Genomic DNA, 22,282 nt, shown 5'->3' with positions numbered 1-22,282 from the left:
AGAACCCCCATGTGCCTATAACTGCAAATAATTCCTCTTTTAACCAAAACCATGTCTGGCTGAATGAATCTGCCTTCAGGAAATCTCCCCTTCTTTTCTCTCAACTACATTTATTGCCCCTCCTCTGTCTTTCCATCACCTCTATACTTAACTCTAGCAACGTTCTTGCAATAGTGACTCAAAATAGTCACCCTCCCCCATTAGACTTCACTGGGGTTGGGACCAAAATATCTTATAGTTTAGTTACTAGCATAGTGTCTGGTATGTCATATGAGCTTAAAAGCTATTTTTTCTGCTTATTGAACTTGGAAATAATATTGAATTGACAGTTAAAATGCTCTAGCCTGAGCTCCATACTTAGCTTCCAAATTTATAATATTAGGATCATATCGATTTCACAAATTGATGATAAGCATTGTTTTTTGAAATAACACATGGGAAACATGTTAACTGTAAAATAACATTTTACTTAATATTAACTTCAAATTGAATGGAGAAGTTATTTATCTGAATTCATGTGTTTTACTGGTTGTTATCATCAACAATAGAAATTGAAGGAACATCCTGATAAGTTCAAAAGGATATTACTTTTTTTTAAGATTTTATGTATTTATTTGTCAGAGAGAGTACTAGCAGGGGAGCGGCAGGCAGAAGGGGGAAGCAGGCTCCCCGCTGAGAATGGAGCCTGATGTGGGACTCAATCCCAGGACCCTGAGATCATGACCTGAGCCAAAGGTAAGGCACCCAGACTGAGCCACCCAGACATCCCGAAAAGGATATTACTTGATAATAATCTAAAAAATAAGAGAAAGGGAATAGATGTCTTATTCAGACACAGAATATGAAATTAAGTGAAATAATGAACTCATAAAATGAAAGAAGAGGAATGAAAGTAGATATCTTAAAGCGAATCTATTTCAGCAACCTAAACTATAAGAACAGTCCCAGAGAATCTTAGGAAAATTCAAAAAGTAAACAACAGTGGGAAAAATTTTTGGTTGAGAGTGTTGTCTATAAGATGTTAAAAGTTTCTGCTGAATTTGGTCTAGAGAAATTCATAGCAAAGATATCTTTCTTAAGATCTATCCAAGAGCTGCCAATTTACACTGAAATAGCATTTAATTTACTTCTGCTACAAGCAATTTGCTAGTCTCTTTCACTAGATTGATTTGAACTAGTGTCCCTAAGAAACAAGAATCATTAAATACTACCTTAAAAATGTGACAGTTACTAACAGTGCCGTATGAGTGTCATGCCTCTTGGCCTTTGCCATTTTCCTCCTCATGTCTTAGGTTCGGTTCCAAGATGATTATATTTTAAGTGCAGCTACTAAATTGTATACACTTCTAGTCCTTTTTCCCAATCCATTTTAACCACATAAGGAAAAAAAAAATCACAGCTATCCAATTAATTCCCCTAATTAATAAACTTTATTTCCCCTTCAGGCTCTGATGGCATGCTCCACGCTGTTCATCTAACTGTCTGTCTCAAACCTTCCCTCCAACCTATTTGCATGAAGCCTTGATGGTTTGGGCAGAATGCCAAGACTTCCACAGCTTTTACAAACACATTAAAAACACATTACAACCCCTTCTGCAAATCTGTCTGTGTACACCACTGTGTCACAGTTGCATCTCTGCTTAACATCTTATCCATACCTTCATATGGTCTCAGCATCTCACCTTAACTACTCAGTTCACTTCCACAGTAATCTCTCAGGGTTCATATTTTCAAGTTCTATGATAAACCACATGAAGCTGATCACAGAAGCCCAGCAACATCTACACCTACACACACAACCACCATTTCCTCTTCCTCTAGCAATTCCATTGACTATGTCTTCAGTATATCTGTTCCTCATAGTTATTTTTAAAGTTGTGATAGATTTCTGACGGATTACCTTATGGAAATCTGTAATCTGTAATTACCTCCCGCTTGACCCTAGCCCTCCACGAATTCCTCTGATATTGGTAAACAGAATTTATCCCCTGTAATTCCTGTTGCCTGCAACAGTCTTCTTATTACTCTCCATCTCATTAGCTCTCCATTTTTAAGCTCAGCTGAAAGCAGAATGCTTCCCTCTTGCCTGGCTTTTGTTTTCTTTTTTTCTCATTCCTTTTAATATAATTACAGTGGTAAATATCATTGATCCACTGAAAACTGTCTTATAATGTGAATCCCAAAGGACTAATATCACATGCCTCATGGACCAAAGTGGTAAATATTGTCTGTCTCTGTGTTAGACTGACTCCAAAAGATCAGTGTTTCAAATGGAATTATAATTGGTGCAGCAATATTTGATGTGTGCAAATTTTGGAGAATTTTTGACCTGAAATGTTTTTATCTCTATTGTCTTTATGTCTAATTTCTTCATCTATAAGGCTTGGTTAGCATTGTTGAAATTCACAGCAGACTATGTTCATTGCTAACATGAGGGTTTAGTATATGGCAAGTATAGGCTAATGTTATTATATTTTCCCTGGACTTTAATACTGTGTTGTTGGGCACCTGGGTGGTTCAGATAGTTAAGCGTCTGCCTTCAGCTCGGGTCATGGTCCCAGGGTCCTGGGATCAAGTCCCGCATCAGGCTCCCTACTCCTTGGGAGCCTGCTTCTCCCTCTGCTTCTCTCTCTCTCTCTCTCTCTCTCATGAATAAATAAATAAAATCTTTGAAAAAAATACTGTGTTGTTCCTTCCATCCCATCAACTTATAGAATGACAGAAGACAGATGTGTTATATACATTTACAAATATTATATTATAGGTATGCTATAATTGAATAGTCGTGAATGATAGAGGAAAATACATTTATACAATTATAGTATTATTGGGCACTTGTTGGGTAATATGCCCTGTGCACAGCACTTTAAAGTACATTGTTTTTTCTAGTTTCACAATATAGATACTACTGTCACTCTGATTTGCTTAAAAACAGGTTTGAGAGTCTAAGCATCTTTTCCAAATTTGCACTGCTAATAGAAGACCCAACCAAAAATCAAACTCATGCCTTCTGACTCTAGAATCCAAATTCTTATTACAAAGGCATCTAATAAAACATCATAAGAGGGGTGCCTGGGTGACTTGGTCAGTTAAGCAACCAACTTGATTTTGGCTAAGGTCATGATCTTGGAGTCATGACATCCAGCCCAGCATCATGCTCTGTGCTCACCTTGGAGTCCGCTTGGGATTCTCTCTCTCCCTCTCCTTCTGACCTTCCCCTACTTGTGTTAAATAAATAAATAAATAAATAAATAAATAAATAAAATCTTAATAAAAAATACTTCACAAGAAAATTATATTTTAACTGGGCCTTAAAGAATAGAATGAATGATGACACAGACATAGTCAAAAAGTCCTAAAATTAAGGAGCAAAATGAGTGCCTCTTTAAGGGAGAAGGCATATTCCAAAGATATGCATCATAAAAGTTTAAAAAGAAGCTTCATTCCATTTTTCAGAATTAGTATAATTCAATAAAAACTAAAGTTAGGAAACATAAAGATGATAAACATCACTACAGAAGGGAAATATGTAGCCCGTTGTTTTTATTGATAATGTGGAACTAAAGGAACTTTTAAAGTGAAGTTCAACATATTGTGATAAGCACAATTTTGAGCACAACATAGGCACAAAGTAGTACTATACCGTTGATTCATGGGCAGATTAACAGATTGGCAAACAGGAAAGGAACATGTAGCTCTTTTGCCAGCAAAAATATTAGAAATGGGCAGGAGCACAAAATTCTTAATAATTCCAAATATAATGTTTAAATGTAGCATTTTATGGTTAACAAATTCATAAATAGGGAGAAATATAGAGCAGTTTTTTAATTATCCCCATTTCTGGAGAGGAAACTAAAGCTGAGACTTGACTTGCCTCAGTGAATCAGAAATAGATGGGGATGCAAGATCTGGTCATCTGATGCCAAGAAGAAAATAATTAACAGCAGCAGCACCATGAAATGTGTGGAAATGCCTACTTATTTACTCACAGATACAGATACACCCTCATTGTTTTAGAATAGCCAGTTCATACTCCAGAGATCTATGCAAATCTAACCTCTACTATGAGCTCAGCCTGTAGAATAGAGGTTCACCAGATAATGTCCAGAAATATTATGATGAAGCCCTCTTTTGCCCTTTTCTTTTTCTAACAACTCAAGAACCAGTTGGCTTACTGAGGATGGGAAATTTGGTATCACCTGGCTATGTATTTTGTGCTGATTCACATTTGCATCTAGCCTCAAGTACTAAATACGCTCATAGCCAGGGAGACTTGCAGAATTTCAGTAAGGAAAGTCTTCCCATTATTCCCTCCTCCTTTTTTTTTTTTTTGTAGTGTTCCATGATTCATTGTTTGTGCATAGCACCCAGTGCTCCACGCAGAACGTGCCTTCCTTAATACCCATCACCAGGCTAACCCACCCATCCTCCCACCCTCCTCCCCTCTAGAATCCTCAGGTTGTTTATCAGAGTCCATCATCTCTCATGGTTGGTCTCCCCCTCCGATTTCTGGCCCTTCAATTCTTCCCCTCCTGCTATCTTCTTCCTCTTTTTTTTTTTTTTAATATATATTGCATTATTTGTTTCAGAGGAACAGATCTGTGATTCAACAGTCTTGCACAATTCACAGCGCTCACCATACCACATACCCTACCCAATGTCTATCGCCCAGCCGCCCCATCCCTCCTACTCCCGCATCACTCCAGCAACCCTCAGTTTCTTTCCTGAGATTAAGAATTCCTCATATCAGTGAGGTCATATGATACATGTCTCTCCCTGATTGACTTATTTCACTCAGCATAACACCCTCCAGTTCCATCCACGTCGTTGCAAATGGCAAGATCTCATTCCTTTTGATGGCTGCATGATATTCCATTGTGTATATATACCACCTCTTCTTTATCCATTCATCTGTCAATGGACATCTTGGCTCTTTCCACAGTTTGGCTATTGTGGACATTAATGTTGTAAACCTTGAGGTGCACGTACCCCTTTGGATCCCTACATTTGTATCTTTGTGGTAATACCCAGTAGTGCTATTGCTGGAAGGGAGGGTAGCTCTATTTTCAACTCTTTGAGGAACCTCCATACTGTTTTCCAGAGTGGTTGCACCAACTTGCATTCCCACCAACAGTGTAGGAGGGTTCCCCGTTCTCCGCATCTCCGCCAATATCTGTCGTTTCCTGTCTTGTTAATTTTAGCCATTCTGACTGGTGTGAGGTGGTATCTCGTTGAGGTTTAGATTTGGATTTCCCTGATGGCGGGCGATGTTGAGCACTTTTTTATGTGTCTGTTGGCCATTTGGATGTCTCCTTTGGAAAAATGTCTGTTCATGTCTTCTGCCCATTTCTTGATTGGATTATTTGTTCTTTGGGTGTTGAGTTTGATAAGTTCTTTATAGATTTTGGATACTAGCCCTTTATCTGATATGTCATTTGCAAATATCTTCTCCCATTCTGTCGGTTGTCTTTTGGTTTTGTGGACTGTTTCTTTGCTGTGCAAAAGCTTTTTATCTTGATGAAATACCAATAATTCATTTTTCCCTTGCTTCCCTTGCCTTTGGCGATGATTCTAGGAAGAAGTTGCTGTGGCTGAGGTCGAAGAGGTTGCTACCTGTGTTCTCCTTTAGGATTTTGATGGATTCCTGTCTCACGTTTAGGTCTTTCAACCATTTGGAGTCTATTTTTGTGGGTGGTGTAAGGAAATGGTCCAGTTTCATTCTTCTGCATGTGGCTGTCCAATTTTCCCAACACCATTTGTTGAAGAGACTGTCTTTTTACCATTGGACATTCTTTCTTGCCTTGTCGAAGATGAGTTGACCATAGAGTTGAGGGTCCATTTCTGGGCTCTCGATTCTGTTCCATTGATTGATGTGTCTGTTTTTGTGCCAGTACCATACTGTCTTGATGATGACAGCTTTGTAATAGAGCTGGAAGCCCGGAATTGTGATGCCACCAGCTTTGCTTTTCTTTTTCAACATTCCTCTGGCTATTCGGGGTCTCTTCTCGTTCCATACAAATTTTAGGAATTGTTCCATTTCTTTGAAAAAAGTGGATGGTATTTTGATGGGGATTGCATTGAATGTATAGATTGCTCTAGGTAACACTGACATCGTCACAATGTTTGTTCTTCCAATCCATGAGCATGAATTTCCATTTTTCCATTTCTTTGTGTCTTCCTCAATTTCTTTCATGAGTATTTTATAGTTTTCTGAGTACAGATCCTTTGCCTCTTTGGTTAGATTTATTCCTAGGTAGCTTATGGTTTGGGGTACAATAGTAAATGGGATCGACTCCTTACTTTCTCTCTCTTCTGTCTTATTGTTGGTGTATAGGAATGCCACTGATTTCTGTGCATTGATTTTATATCCTGCCACTTTACTGAATTCCTGTATGAGTTCTAGCAGTTCTGGGGTGGAGTCTTTTGGGTTTTCCACATACAGTATCATATCATCTGCAAAGAGTGAAATTTGACTTCCTCTTTGCCAATTTGGATGCCTTTGATTTCTTTTTGTTGTCTGACTGCTGTGGCTAGGACTTCTAACACTATGTTGAATAGCAGTGGTGAGAGTGGACATCCCTGCCACATTCCTGACCTTAGGGAAAAAGCTCTCAGCCATTCCCCATTGAGAATGATATTTGCTGTAAATTTTTCATAGATGGCTTTTATGATATTGAGGTATATACCCTCTAAACTTATACTCTGAAGAGTTTTGATCAAGAAAGGATGCTGTACTTTGTCAAATGCTTTTTCTGCATCTATTGAGAGGATCATATGATGCTTGTTCTTTCTTTTGTTAATGTATTGTATCACGTAGATTGATTTGCAGATGTTGAACCATCCTTGCAGCCCAGGGATAAATCCCACTTGGTCATGGTGAATAATCCTTTTAATGTACTGTTGGATCCTATTGGCTAGTATTTTGGTGAGAATTTTTGCATCCATATTCATCAAGGATATTGGTCTGTAAGTCTCCTATTTGATAGGGTCTTTGTTTGGTTTTGGGATCAAGGTAATGCTGGCCTCATAAAATGAGTTTGGAAGATTTCCTTCCATTTCTATTTTTTGGAACAGTTTCAGGAGAATAGGTATTAATTCTTCCTTAAATGTTTGGTAGAATTCCCCTGGGAAGCCCTCTGGCCCTGGGTTTTTGTTTGTTGGGAGATTTTTGATGACTGCTTCAATTTCCTTAGTGGTTATAGGTCTCTTTAGGTTTTCTATTTCTTCCTGGTTCAATTTTGGTAGTGATATATCTCTAGGAATGCATCCATTTCTTCCAGCTTATCTAGTTTGGTGGCATAGAGTTGCTCATAATATGTTCTTATAATTGTTTGTATGTCTTTGGTGTTGGTTGTGATATCTCCTCTTTCATTCATGATTTTGTTGATTTGGGTCATTTCTCTTTTCTTTTTGATAAGTCTAGCCAGGGGTTTATCAATTTTGTGAATTCTTTCAAAGAACCAGCTCCTAGTTTCGTTGATCTGTTCTGCTGTTCTTTTGGTTTCTATTTCATTGATTTCTGCTCCAATATTTATTATTTCTCCTCTCCTCCTGGGTTTAGGCTTTATTTGCTGTTTTTTCTCTAGCTTTTTAGGTATAGGGTGAGGTTGTATATTTGAGACCTTTCTTGTTTCTTGAGAAAGGCTTGTATTACTATATACTTTCCTCTTAGGACTGCCTTTGCTGTATCCCAAAGATTTTGAACAGTTATGTTTTCATTTTCATTGGTTTCCATGAACTTTTTAAATTCTTCTTTAATTTCCTGGTTGACCCATTCATTCTTTAGTAGGATGCTCTTTAGCCTCCATGGATTTGAGTTCTTTCTGACTTTCCTCTTGTGATTGAATTCTAGTTTCAAAGCACTGTGGTCTGAAAATATGCAGGGAATGATCCCAATCTTTTGGTACCAGTTGAGACCTGATTTGTGACCTAAGATGTGATCTATTCTGGAGAATGTTCCATGGGCACTAGAGAAGAATGTGTATTCTGTTGCTTTGGGATGGAATGTTCTGAATATGTCTGTGAAGTCCATTTGGTCCAGTGTGTCATTTAAAGTCTTTATTTCCTTGTTGATCTTTTGCTTAGATGATCTGTCCATTTCAGTCAGGGTGGGTGTTAAAGTCCCCCACTATTATTGTATTGTTGTCAATGTGTTTCTTTGTTTTTGTTATTAATTGCCTTATATAATTGGCTGCTCCCATGTTAGGGGCATAGATATTTACAAATCTTAGATCTTCTTGTTTGATAGACCCTTTAAGTAGGATATAGTGTCCTTCCTCATCTCTTATTACGGTGTTTGTTTTACAATTTAATTTGTCTGATATAAGGATTGCCACTCCAGCTTTCATTTGGTGTCCATTAGCATGGTAAATGGTTTTCCACCCCCTCGCTTTCAATCTGGAGGTGTCTTTGGGTCTAAAATGAGTCTCTTGCAGACAGCATATCGATGGGTCTTGTTTTTTAATCCAATCTGATAGCCTGTGTCTTTTGATTGGGGCATTTAGCCCATTTACATTCAGGGTAACTATTGAAAAATATGAATTTAGTGCCATTGTATTGCCTCTAAGGTGACTGTTACTGTATATTGTCTGTATTCCTCCTGGTCTATGCTTCTTTTAGGCTCTCTCTTTGCTTAGAGGACCCCTTTCAAGATTTCTTGTAGGGCTGGTTTCGTGTTGGCAAATTCCTTTAGTTTTTGTTTGTCCTGGAAGATTTTTATCTCTCCTTCAATTTTCAATGACAGCCTAGCTCGATATAGTATTCTTGGCTGCATATTTTTCTCGTTTAGTGCTCTGAATACATCATGCCACTCCTTTCTGACCTGTCAGGTCTCTGTGGATAGGTCTGTTGCCAATCTAATGCTTCTACCATTTTATGTTACATATCTCATCTCCTGAGCTGCTTTCAAGATTTTCTCTTTGTCTCTGAGACTCCTAAGTTTTACTATTAGATGTCGGGGTGTTGACCTATTTTTATTGATTTTGGGAGGGGTTCTCTGTGCCTCTGGATTTTGATGCCTGTTTCCTTCCCCACATTTGGGAAGTTCTCTGCTATAATTTGCTCCAATATACCTTCTGCTCCTCTCTCTTTTTCTTCTTCTTCTGGGATCCCAATTATTCTAATGTTGTTTCATCTTAGTGCATCGCTTATCTCTCAAATTCTGCCCTCGTGATCCAGTAGTTGTTTATCTCTCTTTTTCTCAGCTTCTTGATTATCCATCATTTGGTCTTCTATATCGCTGATTCTTTCTTCTGCCTCATTTATCCTAGCAGTTAGTGCCCCCATTTTTGATTGCAATTCATTAATAGCCTTTTTGATTTCAATTTGGTTAGATTTTAGTTCTTTTATTCCTCCAGGAAGGGTGTCTCTAATAACTTCCATGCTTTTTTCAAGCCCAGCTAGTATCTTTAAGATCATGATTCTGAACTCTAGGTCCGACGTCGTACTAATGTCTGTATTGAGTAGGTCCCTGGCTGATGGTACTACCTCTTGTTCTTTTTGCTGAGGTGATTTTTTCGTCTTGTCATTTTGTCCAGTGGAGAATAGATGAATGAGAGAACAACATGCTAACAGGTTAACAATGTCCCCAGCAAATATACTCTAAACAAATAAGAAAAGACCTGAAACCAGGGGAAAAGAAAGGGAAAGAAAGAGAAAAAAGAAAAAGATAAAAACAAACAAAAACAGGACAAAACAAAAAAAAAACAGAATATGATCAAATATGATCAGGCTAGTGTGTAGATCAGTGCCACACACTAGATTTTGGGTGTATTTTGGTCTGTTAGAAGAAAGTGCCTCCTAAAATTTTAAAGAAAGAAAGACATATATGTACCAAATAAGGGTTGATACAATGAAGGGATGGAAGATGACTGTAAAGATGAAAATTATAAAAGATTTTATAAAAGGAATTGATAAGATAAGAAGTTGTTTGAAAAAAGAAAGAAGAAGATTTAATAAAAAAAAGGGAGAGAATGTGATCAGGCAGGAGACTAGAACAAAGCCATACACTAGTGATTTAGGGTATATTTTGATCTGTTAGAAGAAACTGTATCTCAAAATTTTAAAGAGAGAACAACTTTTATGTATATATATATGTATATATATATACATATATATATATATGCCAAAAATAAGGGTATCTACTATGAAGGGATAGAATATGACTCTAAAAATGAAAAATAAAAGGTTTTTTTTTTCAAAAAGGGATTGATAAGATGTTGTTTGAAAAAGGAAAAAAGAAAAATTTAAAAAAACAGTTAAAAAAATTAACTTTGAAAAACTAATTAATCATGGTAAAAAAAGCCATGAATTCTATGTGCAGTATTCCCCTAGCGCTGGAGTTCTCCCATTCTCCTTGATCGGTAAACTTGGTCTTGGCTGGCTGTTCGTGCTGATCTTCTTGGGGAGGGGACTGTTGCCGTGGTTCCCAAATGTCTGCCAGAGGTGGAATTGCCCTGCTCTTGTCGGTCCGGGGTAAGCAATCTGCTCGGGTTTGCTCTCGGGAATTTTTGTTCCCTGCAAGCTTCCCGTACAGCTTTGGAGGATGAGAGTGAAAATGGTGGCCTCCCAAACTCCGCCCGGAGGAGCTGAGAACTTGTGGCCCCGCTCCTCAGTGCGCCCCCAGAGAAAAGCAGCCAGTCACTCCCGTGTCCCCGGTCTCCGGCTGCACTCCATGCTCACCCGGCCTGCAACCGAGCGTTTCTATCTCTGGCACCCGACTCAGTGTGGAGTCTCCAAACCCAGCAGATCCCTGCGGTGCGCTCCCGTGCCGCTCCTCCTGGGGGAGGAAGGGGAGTATTCCCGGATCTGCCGCTTGTTGGGTCCCTGCTGGAGGAGCAGTGGCCCGACTGTGTCGCTGATCAGTTTATGGCCACCCCGAGCTGAGAGCCTGCACCTCGTCTCCACCTCTGCAGCCGGCTTCCCCACTCTGACACCTGGGAGCTCTGCCGCACTCAGGCACCCCTGGTCTTTCTGTGACTCCGAGGGTCCTGAGACCACACTGTCCCGCGAGAGTTCCACCCCCCACTTAGCCACTGGAGTGAGGTCCCTCAGTGGAGCCAACTTCTAAAGGTCCGATTTTGTGCTCTGTGGCTCTATCACTTGCCAGAAGCGGCCGACGGAGGCCCCCTCCCCCGCCGTCTATCCTCCCAAATATCGCCTAGGATTCACTTCTCCGCACATCCTACCTTCCAGTAAGTGGTCGCTTCTCTGTTCAGAGAGTTGTTGCTACTCTCTTCTTCAATCTCCTGTTGAATTCGTAGGTGTTCAGAATGGTTTGATCCCTATTCAGCTGAATTCCTGAGACCAGACGAAATCCAGGTCTCCTACTCCTCCGCCATCTTGCTCCACCCCACTATTCCCTCCTCTTAACATGAGTCGGTTTTTTTTGTTTTGTTTGTTTTAGGAATAGAATATTGCTTGCCAGATGCTGTGGTTTATAAAGTTAATAGCTATGAAGTAAAGGTTAGAAAAATGAGACTTAATATGGAAACAAACCCTTAGAAAAGCAAACCAAGGCTAGAGCTAGATCTTGGACTCCTGAATGTCACTTCTAGGCTCATTTCTTTGTAATTTTCCCTTTGCATTTAACTTCCTACCTACTGTCCCCAGGATACACTGCATCCAATCAGGATACAACAATTACCTTTTATGAGACCCACGTTCAGTTATTCAATTCTTAATGGCTTTAAGAGGTCTTTTCATTACAGACACAGAATTCCCAAGCAAGGGAATAAAGCATTTTTTCCATCTAAAACTCTGTGCTAAAGGTTTCAACTTCAGAGGTTTGCAAGCAGTGGCTTAAATAATACTTCGGGTAAGCTCTTATAGGTGTCTGAACCCCACATCCACCTAGGGGAAGGGCTCTCTTGCATAAAACTCTTCTTTTATTCATTCCATTCATATTGAGCTCTTTTCATTAAATCAGTGACTTTTGCTATGACATTGGTACAGAGAGTTCCTTCTTTGTTATTCAGACCTGGAGCCTCTAAATCTATTAATCATTTTAATTTGCTAACTAAGATAGAGTACAGGATGAGCAGTTTGAGAGCTTCTGATATGCAATGATTATCTAGTGTAGGCTGGGGGAAGCCATTTTTTTCAAACATTATTCCATTGTCCTATAGACTGTGCTATAGGGAACAATCCTCTGCTGGCAGGGAATGAATGAGATGACCTTAATGGAGCTCTTTCACATCTAACGTCTATGACTTTCTAATTCAGTTATCTTTCAGGCATGGAAGAGCTTTCTATCATTACTCCTAACCTGTCTAACCATCAATGTTACTTCAAAAAGGCCTCTCAAGATATGTTCCACTTTTCTGTCTTGCGTGAACTTCTGCTTCATGTCACTGGCTGCCACTGTTGATATGGCATTTCAACTCTGTCCAAATCACTTCCTGGTGTTCCTCAAGATTGTTAGTGAGAAACTTGATAAAATGTCTTTTTCCATGACAGATGTAAGAGGAGTTGTCCGCCATTTTATGACAGGTACATTCCTAGCAACAATCATTGTTGCATATTTATCTAGGTTAATATTCCAGTGATAGAAACCAAGTCGTTTATATGTATAATTTAAACATAATATTCAGCTTCTCCTGTTATTTGAAATTCAAGTTTACTGTCTTATGAATGTTTATAATCTTGAGTAAGCGGAGCTCTAGGCAAAACATACCCTGAAGCTATCTTCTCTGAATCAACAATGGAGACTTGCCAGACAAGTGACTTTGGATACAATGAGAAAGATTTAAAAAAATAAAGAATAAATGCACTCCCACAGTATTCCTCTGACTATTGTCGGGCAGGTGGCATTAAATACCCAAGATTTTATGTGCAGAGTTTGTAAACTACACGTGCAGTTATGTACTTTGCTGAGTTAAAAAAACAAAACCCAGAAAACTAGCAATCCTTTCCATGACAACTGGTTTTAGGTGTAATAACACACAAGTGTGAATTTTAAATAAAATTGTTTACAAAAAGAAGGTAAAATGCATAGATTAGCAACTTTTTTTTTTTTAACTCTGAGCAGGTCAGTACAGGCCTTCTTACTTAACCATTCTTGAGGATGATGGGTCATTCAGAGACAAGGAATCAGCAAATAGTACATTTCTCTCCAATCCTTCATCGTATCAATGTGTTGCCCGTATAGAAGATATGACCAGTAATCCAGTAGGACATGTGTGTCTAAGTTTCATCACCAACTGAAGAGTCTAGAACTGAATGATTCCATTACTTCACTGTCTTAGCTATCCCCATCCAAGAGTTTCAGATCACTCTAGTAGCTGATGTGCCCCGAACAGAAATTTCAGTTTTTTTCTTATATTTGACACTATGGAAGTCATATGCTTATTCAGTATAAGAAATAGTATTATATTGGAAACTGCAATAATACAAATATAGACATTGATACATGTTAAGATGTAAATTAGATTTACTGGTTTTAAGTTCCTATTCTCCTTATTACAAATTATATGACTCTAGTTAACTAATCTTAATACACTTCAGTTTCCTCATGGTGAAATGGGGATTACTTAGACCAACCTCATAAGATTTTTCCCTGGTAACAAATAAGATCATGAAAGTGGAATTATTGGCAAAGAATAAAATATATGATGAATGCTAATTATATACATAATGCACACATTTGAAGAGTTTTACTTTGGAATTAAAAGTTTCATTTTTCCTGTTTGGGAAACCTCAATCCAGATACATGTTCCCTTCTCCATCCCACCTCCTACAATAAACACATAAACACACTTGGGCTCCAAATCCAATCAATCTAGCATTTCAAGCTACTTATCTGCTTGTAGTGTATCTGTCTGTCTGTCTCTCTCATATCCATATCTTTTTCTCAGAAGAGAATTACATGTAATAATCAGAAATTCACCAAAGGATACTCACATACTTTTTTTAGTTTAATAGGGGTTTCAATAAATAAACCATGATTTAAAGAGATTGCTGTATTCCTTTTAGATAACCCCATAAATTTTATATTCTCTATTAAGGCATTCATTTAGAATGAAAAATAAATATTCAAACTTATACTTAAAAAACAATGCCTATTCCTCATAGTCAATATCATCCATGATAACATATAAAGCCTGAAGAAAACATAAGTAAATACTAAACTTAAAACCACTTTACTAATTAATCCATTGTGATGATGTGGAGAAAAATCCTGAGAGTCTTTGCAGTATAAACCATCTTCTTTCTGGTTGAGACCAGATATAGAGATTGATATAAAGTAAAAAATGAAAAGGATAGAGTATAGTGAATAAAAATGGAGATTATTAGAATAACATATCTAGAGGTAGATGATGGTTATGAATATTAAAAATAAAAAAGGAGAGGTAAATATGAGGCCACAAAAAAGCTAAAGAAAAATCCAAATGAGTAAAAGGTAAACTAAAAAAGCAGGGAATAGGAAAAATATAATAAAATCAGAAAAAGAGACAAGTGGTGAATTTGAATAAAGAAAGCACAAAATTTGAACACCAAAGTGAGAACTCAGATGGCATAACTATAGAAACATTAAAGAGATCCTTTAAAATTATAATTTCTAAGAGGCCACAATATGTAACAAGAATTGCAAATATAAAAATGTCTTAATGTTTACAATTTAGTATGGATCCTGACAATAAAGTCATGCATTAGAGAAACAGCAAAAATAATCTATTTTTATACTGTTTTGGGGATATATAATTTCACTTTCAAAACCCTAATAATTAGCATAAGGAAGAGTTATATCTACCATTCACACATGAACAATTTCAGATAGTATGTCTGACTTAAAATCTTAAACTTCGTGGATTTTAAGTGATGCAACTTTACCATTTGATCATAAATTAAGCAAATGAGACAGTGATGACATTTTTGTTTTCAAGTTAATGGGCTATTTATTAATGGTTTCTGACTTCCTTGGTGATGTTAACATTGTAGATCTTGATAAACTGACAAGATAGTTCTAGTTTTATACTCTTTTCTCTTAGATTAAATTTTAAATTTGTTTATGGTTTGCCAAAAACTCCTAATGAGGACATAAGACACATATTCTTTGGTGTCATTTATATTTCACCTCTGTTTCTTTGTGTTACAAGATCTTTTTAAACTGAGCCAGAAATGAACACTAATTAATCATTGCACTCCAATACCATGCTCCCTACACAGACTATCTCCTGCTTTGCCTATTTGAATATAGCAAAAGAATTTGATAATTGTGTAAGTATGATTAATTATGAAAGCTTCTAAATCCTAAATTTTTTGTTATATGTAATAGAAAAGAAGTGGATTCATCATATGAGGGATGAAAAGTAAGACCTCCATGTTTTTGCTCTTTCCCATCTTCCTGTGACTGAAGGAGAATTCAGTAATATATCGGAAAATCATTGTTCCCCTGAGCCTTAGAATTCCTCTCAATTCTCTTTGCCAAGCAGCCACTACTAATTACCTAGAGTTAGCATATGAATGAAAACTAATGTGTCATCTTTAATTAGAATACAAGGTGCTAGGTCATAACTAAATTATAGATCAAGAGATCACAGACATCTGGGTAAAAAGATCATTTCGTTAAAGAAGAAATTAGTATGGTGGATTAAAGAGAAATTGGGGAACAAGACAGATCATTTTTCCTAGAGTAGGTGGTGATATAATTTCAATGTAGTCTGAACAGGTTGTGGAACCTAGAGAACACAAAAGTATTACTGTTTACATAGCTAGAACATGGATGCTTCAGATCACTAGAATTATTCTTTTGCATATTAAATCATTTCATACTCACAACAACCTTATCTGATTGGATTCTATTATCATCTGCCTTTCCTGGATAAGCAAACTGAGGCTGAGAGAGGGTAAATAACTCGTCCAAATTAAAATTAAATTAAAATTTGAACCACTGGCTTCAGCCAATGGCCCTAAATATAAATTCTATATCTTCTGCCTCCTATACAAGTCCATCAGAGGAATCAAATAATAACTTCTGAGTAGAAGTGACTTTTAAAGCACTGGCAGATGTAAAGAGTTAATATTAGTAATGACCCTAGAAATGCGTGGAGGGATTGATAGCTGGGCTGGCAAACAGGAAAGCCCATTTCAGCATGTGGGTATCCTGTGATCATTCAATGTTCAAAGTATCAGCATACTTTATTTCACTTGAGTAACACTTGAATTTTAACATTTTATTATACTAGCTTCAAAAAACTGAACAGGGGAGTTAATGCAAAAATCCCAGTGACTTTCTATTTATATTTTACTACAGATACTCTTCTGTTTCCAGAAAGTCTTTGAAGGTAGAAACAGAAACCTGTACAACATGTTATCTTCTGCAGGGCTACCTCAGGGCTTTGAAGATAGAGTAGGTATTTTATAAATGTTTGTTAAATTAATAAATGAATTAATAATAATTCTATTTACATTGGACTTTTACTGAAACAAAATGTTGGCTTCATTTTTTGGAGGGCCTACGTTTAAACTTATTTAGAGTCTCTGAACCTGTACCAGCAACATGTTTATATAAAAGGAAGTCTTCTGAGGTTCCAATCTTCCCCAGCCCCCTTCAGCACATACACACTCTTGTCCTATGGTATCTGCCATCACAATCCTGAGGGCAGAGAAAGCAGGGCTTAACTCAAATGTTCCTTGTTATCTACATCTATACTGAGTGAAAGGGAAATTGATTACGACAGTTGCCAGAATGCAAGATAATTATCTGAAAACCTAGAAATAGACTAAATGGTATTTCTGATTGCAAAGAATCAAGCTCCGTGTATCATCAACTTAAGGGCAAACCAAATAAATGCGTAGAGCAGTAAGAAAAGCAATGCAGAACTGCAAGACCCTTTTTGAAAAAAGTCAAACTCATTTAAACATTTTTTCTTCATATTTTTCTTTTTCATTTTTTCTGTAGTATTTTTTTAAGTCACAACATCCCTTTATCTGGCTTTGTAAGAATAGAAAATGCAATATTTTCCAGTGAGAATTTGACATTCCTGACAATGTATAAACAAAGGTCAAGTATTTATTTTTGGTAAGTTTGTCATTATTGGCAACTTTACAACTCCTTCAATGTCAAGGCCAATTGTTTCGGAACTGTCATTTTTAAAAATTCTATTTACCTTGATGTGCACTATTAAGTTGGGCAACAGGTGGTAAAACATTTACAAAGAGGAGCTCAGCTTGAAATTGAAACACAAATGGATTCTATTATTATTACTAAATTATAAAAATAGAATCATAATTAATAGTAATTGTTGAGATAAATTCTAGTGACATAAGCAGACAACATGTTTGTGTTTATGAGCTAGCATATCCCAATACACAGCTATAGATCCCAATGTACTCCAGAGAAGAGTTTTAATCTTGAGGGGGCAACTGTATCTTTCCTTAACACTTTCATTGTTTTATTCTAAGAAAGAATGACTACAGAGTTTAAACTAGCACTTTATTTGAGATGTTGCTCTAAAATAAATCTCTCCTGACATGGATTTATATGTTGGACTGAAGTTTATTTTAACCTCACGGTTTGGTTATTTTTATGCTATTTTATATGTTTCTAAAAATTTTAAGTGTCAAACCACATAAATTTCAAATGTCCCTTAAAGCCATTTAGACATTTTTCTCATTACTGATGATGAGTAAAAATCATTTTTGGAGGCAGCAGTATATAGACTTCACTATCTCATTTACCCTAGATATGAGTTTCTTCATTCCCATTTTTTATAGGCAATAATGCAGCTGTGCAAGGCATTTGCCAATTGTTCCCCTCCTTTTTGTGTGTGCACAGGAATTGATTCTGATTTAACACTTCAACACTCAGGCAAACCATTCCTCTCACCCACAAATCCCAACAAAGTACAGACAACAGATCTTTTTGAATAGTTATGAATTCCAATATTCTCCAGGACTTTCCTGGCTGTCCAACTATTTTCTGAGTCCACAGTAATAAAAAGAACCTGCAACAGAGATCTTCAAGCTCCCTGCCCCACCCCTGCCACACACAGTATGATACTCATGTGCTCAAAATAATATAAAATCGGCTTGATATTATTCCTTTAACCTCCCCTCCTTTTCACTGAAGGTAAAATAAGAAATGCAAATGAATGGGAGTATAGTTATTACAAAAATAGTTCAATTGTACTCCAGTTTCTTTTTTAAGTAAACTCTAAAATATATTATATTTTGGAAAAATTATCCTTGAAAACTTTGAAGTACTCGTTATAGCTGACAAGAGAAATAGGCAGAGTTAGGGGTTGGACAAGTTGGGTTAGGGTATAAAGGCGAAGAGCCACACCAGTCACAGACACCAGCAAGATACTTAGTGACATCAACTTAGAGGCCAGAAATGTTTCAAAGCACTGTTGTTCCCACCAAGATGAGGAATTGAGCAAGGCTGCAAGCTACCCCCCTCCAATATCAACTTCAGAGGAACTATAGAAAAAACTGGAAAAGGTAAATTCCATAAAACAAATTAAAAACAAACAAAAACACCTGCAAGGTTTTAAGGAGACTTACGGCTATGGTTAACTAACCATAGTGGATAGCAAGACAGTATGGGTGGAAAGTGGCTGCTGAGCAGGTAGAGTGGATGAGGTGATAATAAAGGGACTGGTTGGGAAAAAGCTTTTAAAATTCATCCCACACTCTACTAGACTCCCTCCCCATGTGACGTTGAGACAGTCATTCCCTTCATTGCAGGAATTAGCTGTCCCAGGCTGTATCTTCCAGTGTAGGAGTTTGGGGAGGTATGGGCAGAGCAAAACAATTCACAGGTGAGGAACTAGTGAAATGGGTGTTCATTCCTCTACACTCCTCTTTCTCCCTAAAAACCACCTGCAGACTGCCTTCTCCAATGAAGCTTCTGCTTATGTTTTAAGATTTAAAACCTTGACAGTTTATTTTTTTTCATGGGGTGTTAAGAAATGGAAGTGATGAAAATTGATTTTGTACTTTATGGAGTTAGTTGCCCTATCCTTAAACTCACTAGGTCTGACAAAACTGGGCCTGACCTTGGGTCCTTCCCCAGTGCAAGTAACCAAACAGAACACCTAATACCCAAGAGAAATAAGAGTTTAGAAGCCCAAATAGCAACACCCTAGACTTCCAAAGAGTATCTTACTTCAAAAGAAACAAACTGGAGGTACCTGGGTGGCTCAGTTGGTTGAACATCTGACTCTTGATTTTGGTTCAGGTCACGATCTCTGGGTGGTGGGATGAGCCCTGTGTAGGGCTCTACACTCAGCAGGGAGTCTGCTTGGGATGTTCTCTCTCTCCTCTCCCTCTGCCCTTCCCGCTTGTCCTCTCTCTCTTTGAAAAATAAATAAATAAATAAATCTTTTTAAAAAAAAAAGGAAACAAACTGAATAGTATATACTATTTAAAACAGAATTATTGGAACACAGGACCAATAATTTAGAATATATATCATAAATATTCAAAAGGAGATAAGGGAAGATATTGGCATCATGAGACAAAAAATTTAAAATAAATTGTAGTATTAGGTATACAATGTACTAATTTAAATGAGGAATGAATATATTACTTGAAGTGTAGAATAGATAGGAAAAATACAAAGAGGAATTCAGTTTGTGGGGAAAGAACAGTGAAAGAGCAGATTAAAACTCTAGCCCAGGACACACCAGAAAAGGATGAAGACGTTTAAAAATATATAAAATGAGAGATAAAGACATGGAAGGTAGAATTTAAGCTGTCAGAATACACACTAGTCTTACTAAAAGGAGAGAAAATAAAAAATTGAAATGAGAAAATAAATGAAAAAAGTGTATAAAAGCCAACATTCAAGCTAAAGATGTTTGAGCTTAAACCATCAGACAAGAAAAAAAAGAAAAATTTAGACATAGTATGGAACATTTTCAAAATATCAAGGAAAATAAAATCCTAAATATTTCTAAGAGCAAAAGCAGGTTACCTCTCAAAACAAAAGACCAGATATCAGAATGGCATCAAAATTGTCACTAGTGACCCAAGATATAAGAAGAAAATGGAGATCTTTTATGTTAAAGGGAAGTAATTTTGAACTAAATTTTCTATCATGAGTAGAACTATAATAAAAATATTTTCAGTCAATCATCAAGTACATCAAATCATTTACCATGGTAAGTAAAACACTTTTAAGAGGAAATACTAAAATAGTTAAGAGACATAGGAAATGCTACTAGAGATATATGCATTAAAGTGTTCAGTTATTTTGATGAAGTTTATTGATGTTTATAAAAAAGGTAAGACCAAAAAAAGAAAAGTGAAAATTATAAATATATATATAAAATCATATATATTATGTGTATGTTTAAAATCCTCATAGGATTGTTTTGAAGATTAAATGAACTAATATAGGGGCACCTGGATGTCTCAGTCATTATGCGGCTGCCTTCAGCTCAGGTCATGATCCCAGGGCCCTGGGATCGAGCCCTACATCGGGCTCCCTGCTCCACGGGAAGCCTGCTTCTCCCTCTCCCACTCCCCCTGCTTGTGTTCCCTCTCTCGCTGTGTCTCTGTCAAATAAATAAATAAAATCTTTTAAAAAAATAAAATAAAATAAAAAATAAATGAACTAATATATATTTCTCCCAGTGCCTGATTCAAACCAGTTACTAAGTAAATAAAAACAAAAATAAAACTTGTGTAATTATTAGTTGCCAAGAGTTATTGATGATGACTTAAACAGAAAACTTAAAACAATTGGCCTCTACCCTAATAAGGTCATTCCAAAAAGAGCATGGGATGCTCAGGTTCTTTGATGTCTCATTAGTATTTAAGGGAGGCATGCCCTGTATCCCTTCAGAAAAGAAATCAAGTTGGAGTTATATATGCTAGTTGAGCTTTTGGGTGAGGAAATGGTGAGGCTAAGTATAGCAATCCAATGACCTATCCCATCCACACATCTGGATACTATTGATGGGCAAATCCACAGAGTGTGAGACTGGATGATGCAAGAAGTTTCTGGTTGTCATTGTCTCCCAGTATGCATGGCCAGTGATGACAACAAGAAATGCCTTCCTTGAGAATCTGAAAGTTTGTGTCTTAACATAAACTTATACAGAACAAAATTCAGTAAGGAGTCTTGGGCTATGGCTGAATTTCAGTGGTGCTGACAGAATCTGAGAATTGTGGAGCAGTGTCTGCAATGCTGATGCCTAAGGAACAGACTACACTTACTTCTCAGAATGAGGCCGATGAACCAATAGTGTCAGTATCAGCAATGACCTTGTTAGAAATGCAAAATTAGACCATTCCAGACCTACTGTTTTGGAATCTGCATTTAGCACAATTCAGAGGTGATCCATAAGCACTTTAGACTTTAAAGAACAACTAGGATATGCTAAATTCTGTGATAGGAAGCAGATGATCAAGGCTGTGGGAATAATCAGGTAAGGAATTATTGTGGTCTGAACTAGGGTAGTGATGGAAAGGAAAGGTACTGATGGTTTTGAAAGTCTTTTGGACTTATAATTCCTGGGCATTGGTAATAGATTAGAGTCAGGCAAGCATGAAAAGGAACTATAATAATAAAAATATAACTAAAAATAGTTTTCTCCGAGCATTTTATGGCTTTCCTTTCCCTGTCTCCCAAAAGAAGAACAACCATTAATTTCAGAGTAGAGTGTGATTTGAAGCTATAATCCAGTAAATCAAGCTTTCACGGTGATAAGCAAATAAGTAACAAGATTACCTTTCATATAACATCATCCTTTCTCTTTGGTCACCTTACTCTTTGAAACCATTTACTTTCATGTGATTAGAATAAAATGTGCCTGGAGTTGCCTATTCTTTAGAAGCTAAAGATGCTGCAGAAAGGCTAATGATGGATTAAAATTACTCTGCTGTAGCATTAAAACAATTTCTCCCTTATTCTATTACGTTTATCTTCACTTGCATCTTCTTGCAACAGCGATGGCAAATATCAAAGATTAGGATGATGGTGTGGGACTAGGTAAAAAAAAAATATATGTCATTGATCATGTAATCCTGCACTTGGTTCCAGGCAGTAAAATCCAACTATTTCTCCACAAAATGACTTCTCACAGGACAAGGATTCTACAAAAGGATTTGCTTCAGAACCCTCCAATAATAATACCTAAGTGATTCCCCCCACCCAGATTATCTCCTCTACAAATTTCCCTCTATAATCTGTGTTAAAAGTAAATGGTGCTTTTTGCATCTAGCCAATAGTGTAACTGGTACCAGACCAACTCTCTTACTGAAAACCAAAAGAACATGAACACAACATAGGAAGCAACAGTTTCAGACACTGGACAATAGGCAGTGCTGGACT

This window comes from Eumetopias jubatus, unplaced genomic scaffold, assembly GCF_037043125.1.
Source record: "Eumetopias jubatus isolate StellerSeaLion01/CBP00866 unplaced genomic scaffold, mEumJub1_p1.0 scaffold_13, whole genome shotgun sequence".
Taxonomy (NCBI): Eukaryota; Metazoa; Chordata; class Mammalia; order Carnivora; family Otariidae; genus Eumetopias; species Eumetopias jubatus.
Note: the sequence above shows the minus strand (reverse complement) of the source record.